This window comes from Myxine glutinosa, chromosome 2 (assembly GCF_964187855.1).
Source record: "Myxine glutinosa chromosome 2, kmMyxGlut1.1, whole genome shotgun sequence".
Classification (NCBI taxonomy): domain Eukaryota; kingdom Metazoa; phylum Chordata; class Myxini; order Myxiniformes; family Myxinidae; genus Myxine; species Myxine glutinosa.
In genome coordinates this window covers 150374188-150381054 of record NC_136262.1, presented here as the reverse complement: position 1 = coordinate 150381054, position 6867 = coordinate 150374188, and the positions used below count along the sequence as shown (strand labels likewise).

The 6867-nt window shown below is 48.5% G+C and overlaps 1 protein-coding gene across 2 annotated transcripts in view; it reads left to right on the top strand.

The window, feature by feature from the left end:
* LOC144890668 (uncharacterized) overlaps window positions 1–6867 on the top strand; it is a 42505-nt gene that overhangs the window by 14466 nt on the left and 21172 nt on the right. For both annotated transcript variants that reach the window (XM_078771807.1, XM_078771808.1), the window contains exons 4-5: window positions 5777–5914; window positions 6547–6608. The gene's annotated coding sequence lies outside the window, so the exon portion shown is untranslated. The remainder of the gene's footprint in view (window positions 1–5776; window positions 5915–6546; window positions 6609–6867) is intronic.

Here is a 6867-nt window from a genome sequence, read left to right as displayed (position 1 = left end):
CGCGCTTTTTATAGCGCCTCCCGCGATCAAGCCGCCGGCCTTTTGGACACGCCCATCGGTGTGCTCACCTCGGCCCTGGTTGGTCGCGCGACCCTCTGGCTCCGCCCTTGATGACGACGGGCGGGCACGGCCTTCTTCCCTGACCCGAGCACATGTTCAATGGTGGTTTTGGAGGGGATGTAATTGGCAATCACCCAATTTGCCATCACCCAATTCATCATCAATCCTCATAAGGAGGAAGAGATGGAACTACAAGCACAATGTCACCCACGTCATGATGCGTCTCACATTCCAAACATCTGCACAATAAAAATAATAAAAACCACCTGGCATGGTGTGGAGGTATGTCATCTCAGGTGAGTGGATGCAGATGGTGCGAGGAGATTTTCATCCTAACTACTTTCTAAATGACTTTAATACACTTTACACTACCCGGGGTCTTTCCCTGCCAATCCATTGGCCAACTTACACTATGGGTTCTAAAAACCAATTCCCATTGACCAAACTGTGGTGCTTCTCAAGTTGGGGTCTCACTCCCACGATTCATCTCCCGGTGCCCTTGCACAATTTCCGGGCTGGGTCGTGTAGCTCTCCCAGCAGGTCTACCCACCTGCACACCTCCACCACTGTAGTTGCCGCCCGAGCTTACCTGCTCCTCACCCTAACCTATCTAACTGGGGAAGGCCCCTCCTGGCTCTGTCACCCCACTCGGTGCCCTCTGGCACTGGGCTACCCGGGTCCGTCCTCCGGATCCTCGGGCCCCATCCACAACAACTCTACCGGCTCCCAGAGCCCACCTGCGGCCTCACCTGGCCGACATCCTCACAGTGGTGGAGTGCCCAAACCAACTACACACACTAACAGGCTACACGCCCAGCCATTTCCACAACACTAATGCACCCATCCAAATACCATTCTTTCACCCGCACCACAGATGCCAATATCCAACCACAATTTACCTATACCCTCTACCTAACACTTACACTACCCTCCCCAGGTATTCGCGATGGGGGTCCATCCTTCCCCCATTCACACCTTCGCACCATCCACTCCACTCCATAGTTTCCACCATACTCACTCCACGACCATCCATTCCAATACTCCATATATTCCATACCATTTATTCCATACAACCATTCTCCATTCACCTGTAGTTGCACACCTGTGCAATCTTACCTGGTGCCACCTGCACCCTCCTTCCTCCCAGGACCATTTGGTCAGCACAACTCACAATCACTCACTCATGCACTGCTCCATCCACCTGTCCAGTTGCACACCTGTGCAATCACACCTTTTAACCATACACACGGCATCATCTAATCTACCTGTTGCCCTGCTAACTTAGTGCTCCCCGTCTCCCCTTTAAACTAAGCACATACCACGTCATTATCATCCACTCTAATCTACCTGCGTCCCCACTACAGGTATCATTGTCACTACCTAATCTTAACGTTACCTAAGGTCATCTTCTAGGTCCCTATCATTATATCCTAACCCTCCCGGGCTAGTTTTCACTGCCATAAACCCCATAACTAGTGCTCCTTTGCCCCCTTGTGAGAGATGGCAGAGTTGCCATCCCACCACATCGGGCCTCTTCCACTACTAATTTTGCTCACCAAATTCCAGCTAATCAAAAATTTTCTATCCCAAAATTTCGAATCCAAAAAGACTATCAGTATCACCATCATCACAGTCCGCTATATCCTAGCCTCGGTGCGTCATGACATCATTAAACTCGGCTTCGCAAAGCCGAGCAATGAATTTGGGTGGTTTGGTCGCCTGCAGGTTGAATCCGTCCGGCTTTCGGTTCAAGGGAGGTGGTTTGGTCGGGCCGAGATTCCACGCACCATCTCGGTGCGGTACCTTGCGGTCCCGGGCCCGATGACCGAGGCTCGCCCTGTCGGAACCCCGCCCCCGCCAGGGGGCACCGTGCCGCTTCTTCCCACTCGCCCTTGAACCGGACCGGTCGCCTCGCCCGACAAGGCCCGGACTCGACCGTGCGGGGCGGGGCCAAGCCCGAATCGGCAACGACGCTTCGAAGAGAAGCGACGCAGTATCGGTCCACGCCGGGCCTGGCATCCAACAAAGCGCACCGCGCCCCGAGTGCTCGCATCGGCTATCCGTCGCCCTAAACGCTAACCCGTTCAATGTCGATGCTTCACTTGCATACGCGACCCGTTTCACACTCACAAAACCTGGCGTTCCAACGCCTCCAGTGCATCCCACACACTCCGTCCATTCCACCGACGTACTCCCTGTTACACACCACACCTCTCGCGCACACTCGCCGTTCGCACACTCCCTTAACACACCTCGCGCACCGTCTTGCGCACTCTCCCCCGGTACGTACTCCGTACCACTCACCATGGGCGTGCACTCTGGCATCCACCCACTAACGCGCTCACATGGGCTCTCCCACACCCGCGCCATGACCAACTCAGGTGTGCTTCCTCGCACACCCTCAACCATTCCAAGCGTGCATTCTCGCACCCGCTCCACCACCAACTCACTCTCCGGGTCACTCTCACCCTCGCACGTACACTCCGTATCGCTCTCACTCCCTGTGTCACACTCCGTACACCCCGACGTGCATTCTCGCTCGCACTCGGTATCACACTCACGCTTCGTAACATGCTCACCCCTTGACGCACACTTTTTTTTCACTCGCGTGCTATTTCCACTCACACCGGACCCTTCACCAACGCCCAGGTGCCATATTGACCCCAATCGCGCGAAAATTCTTTTGTCGCCAAACATGCTTCTACAAAATCTCCCCGCACAATACACAGCACGACTCACCTGGGGGATCCTCCTCCTTCGCTCCAACACCACCTGCAAACTTTCATTGGTGTTATTAAGCACAGCATCGTGATGTGAGCAGGGACTTTGCACATTTTCCATTTCTCCCTGCAATTCCCGGGCTACCTCCGTCATCTCTTCAATTTTAATTCCCAGCACTTCTTTTTCTTTTTCTTTATTCGCCTCAACGACCGCTGGCTTTAATAAAATTTTCTCTCCTACCTCAGCGGTCGCCGGCTGCCCCAAACCCCATGTCGCGGTCTCTTTCTCCGTCATTTTACCCGCGCTTTTCTCCGCCTCGCTCAACCAGCGCTTCTCGACCCGCGTTACCTCGTCGTGCACCCCTGGGACCTGCTCGCCCGATCTGCCCCCAAGGTTCTCCCCCACTGCCAAATTGGTCCCCATCTTCCTTTTTGACTCTGCATTCATTTCTTTTAGTTCCTTAGTCATTTGAACACCCATGTTGTTAATTTCCCTGGTGGATATGAGCCCCTGGGCATACATTTTGTTTTCTTCATACCACTGGGTCAAAAATTTCAACAAATTTGCAAGAAATGGATCCCAGGCCGTTGGCACCGCGGGCTCGACCCTCGTCGCCACCATGTACGAAGCGCCATTTTGTGCGCCTGATACCTCCTCAACCACCTCCTCATTGCCCTCCTCCACATACATTTCCCCTAGGTCCTGGGTCGATTCTACCCCGTCTATCTCTCCCACCGACATCCCGTCGCCTTGACCAGCCATGGCGCGATTTCAAAATTTGGGTTTTTCTTTAAAACAACACAAATTTTGGCAGCTCGTAATTTTGAGCGCGTTAAGCGCGCTTCGGGTCCGACCCCGCTCCCGACACCAATTGTTACTGCCAATAGTACAATTGGTGTTCCAAAATTTGGGCGAAATAAATTTAGTCCCAGGTCCGAATCCCACTCCTGACACCAATTGTTACGGACCGCGGATAAGATGTTGGTTTTGCCGAGCGGAGGCCCCGCGGCCCTAACAGTTACCCCGACTAACCCGATTCCCGAACGTTGGCCGGATCGCGCCACAGATATTCAATATGGAAAAGACAAAAGCGACACGGATGTGAAGAAGAAGAAGAAGACGAAAAAAAGGTTGGAAATATGACTAAATTTATTCCTATTATGTACATGCTCAAAGTAACCAAGGAAGAAGGAAAGATAAGAAAATAATTTACAGAAGATATTAGACACAGTGCAACGCTAGCTTATACAAACTTAATTAAATACCCATGGACAAGACACACAGAACAAACTCACGTACACAAAAGGATGGAAAGGCAGGAGGTGGATGGCTGGAGGGAGAGGAAGGTCCAATGGTACTGCAGCACGATCGGCGCGTTTAACAGCCGCCGTTCCTTCGCGGCCCTGCTCCGGAGCTGCCGTCAAGGCCCCAAGCTGCTATCGTTGCTGCTGTGGCTGCGGCTGCTCTGTGGACGTCGCGTGCTTTGCCAGGACTCGTCTGGTCCAACCACACAACTGAACAACGTGCTTGCTTCTTGCCCAACTCTCTTGCTTGGTCCAACTTTGGCGAGCAAGGCGACGAATAGCAGGCTTTGTGCTTCCCTGGATGATCTCTTTTTTGCAGTACCTTGCACGCACGCTTTTTATAGCGCCTCCGGCGATCAAGCCGCCGGCCTTTTGGGGCACGCCCATCGGTGTGCTCACCTCGGCCCTGGTTGGTATCGCGACCCTCTGGCTCCGCCCTTGATGACGACGGGCGGGCACGGCCTTCTTCCCTGACCCGAGCACATGTTCAATGGTGGTTTTGGAGGGGATGTAATTGGCAATCGAGGCTTGGCAATGACGAAAGGGGAAATGGAGGTTTTAGGAATGGGAATGAAGAATGAAGGGAATCTACTCTATTTCACTTGGTGCAATGGAGTGTCATCTTAATGGAAGACAAGGCCTTACCCTAATACACATAATAAAGATATAACTATCAACAAGGGGGAAATCTATGATTGGCTAACGTGTATGCTTTATGGAATTAACTCCAGGAACGCCCTTTGACCTTTATACAACACTGGAGGCAGGAGGGTCCAGAATAAAGCAAACACAATAAAAAAACACAATAAAAAAAACACAATTCTCATATCCACAACAATATACTACATATACATTTTATGGGGGGTGGAGTGGCTTTGACAGGCCCCTCCGTTTTGGGGGGAAGGGAAGGAGGAAATTTTTTTCCTGTGCAGAGTGCTTCATAACCTCACTGTTGCACAGATAAAAGGAAATTGTAATACCCTTTGCCACCATCATCAGGTGGTGCTACACGGTATACATTTACTTAGGGAATTTACGCCCTTCACCTGGTCGCCCACACTTCCGCATGATGCCGCAGCCACATAGCATATGTTACCCCCTAGACTAAGTTGTATTTGTATCCCCCAGACTAAGAGTAAAGTATAAAAGCGTTCATAGCTGGAGTACCTGGCATTGCTCAAGCGAAAAAGAAACATTAACATATTTGAAATAAGGGCAAATATAATGGAAAAGCAATTGCATCCAAATTGGAATCCATCACAAATGTCAAATCATTATTTTACCTTTTTGTTGAATATATGCTGCTGAATGTGCCATTCATTACGTTTCTGAGTTAAGTCTAATGACGTTCAGGAAGAAGAGGAAGCCTTACTACCATATTTGACAGCTTCCGGAATTGTTTTTTTTTTGTGTTTAAATGTCTGGTGATTGTTTTGTATTTATTTATGTGAATGTGTACTTGTATATAACTGTCATTAATCAAAAAGGCTTAGGCACTTTTAATCGAGATCAAGAACTTTGTCATTAATCAAGGGTAGAGCAATTATTTATGTCTTTTAGATGTGTGTGTGTATATATATATAATTTTATTTTTTGTGTATATATATGTGTATGTATATATATATATATATATATATATATATATATATATATATATATAAACTAACTTTTTCTGCCTAAAACACCCCCAGGCACTCACTGATGAACCTTTGAAAGTTTGATGAAGATCCGTTTAGCCATCTCTGAGAAAAATGGCGACACACAGACCAACGGCTGGCTCTTATACAGTAGATGGAGTGCCAATTTGATTCATACAGCTGCATGAAGAGGTAAATGTATTTTATTTTCCAGATGTGGGGTGCCCCTTTTTATGAACTTTTCTAGAGCATTACTTGGTTCCTCCTAAGAACACAAGGGTAGTCCAGCATGCACACGAGATTTTTTTTGAATGTCCCTTCTTTTCTATTGGTCGACATTTTCTATAAGCCATTTTCTATAAGGAATGTCCCTTCTTTTCTCTACTTTGCCACATGGCACATACCCTTGTATAAAGGGGCCTTTTCTATGCCCCTGGCATTTCACCCAAGAATGTTGGGTGATGGTGGTGCAGAGAGGTGAGGGCTTTTATAAATTGTTTATTTTGGTTCTGAGGCCACAACTGGAGGCAGTGGAGGCAATGTCGCTTGCTAGAGGATATGTTATTTATTTATTTGGTATGATGGGGTGGTGTATTTTGAATGTAGCTCTACTTGTATTTGGTACTGTGGCGATGATGCTTGGGTTAGAGTCACTGATTTATCTCACCTGATGATAATATACCTCCTGAGCCATAAAGTACCATTCAGTAGGTTTGTGCTTCGTGTTTTAATATTTGTTGGCTTAAAAAAAAAAAAATTTCCCAAATGTTATGATAACTTTGTTTCTCTTTCAACTCTTTCATTTTTCTCGTCCACATTACCAGGTTAACCAGACGAGAAGATCAAACCGCTGGTTTTCTCACTGATTCAACCTTGTTCTTTTGAGGTGAGGGAGCGGTTTGAGGTCATTCACGATTTGTCATTTGAGTGCCTCATTCATGATGCTGTGATCGATCCCGGGTTGGAATCCAATTTCCAGTATTGATTTGTTCATTATCCTTGTACATTTGACGTGGTGCTGATGAGGGAGCACAATTATCTTTGAGCTATTTTGCCTTGGTTCTATTCCAAACCAGGCTCTCGTCAGACGTGGTGTTTTACAGGTGGAGAATTGCATCATGAAGGGTGACATCTCTTGTGTGGAT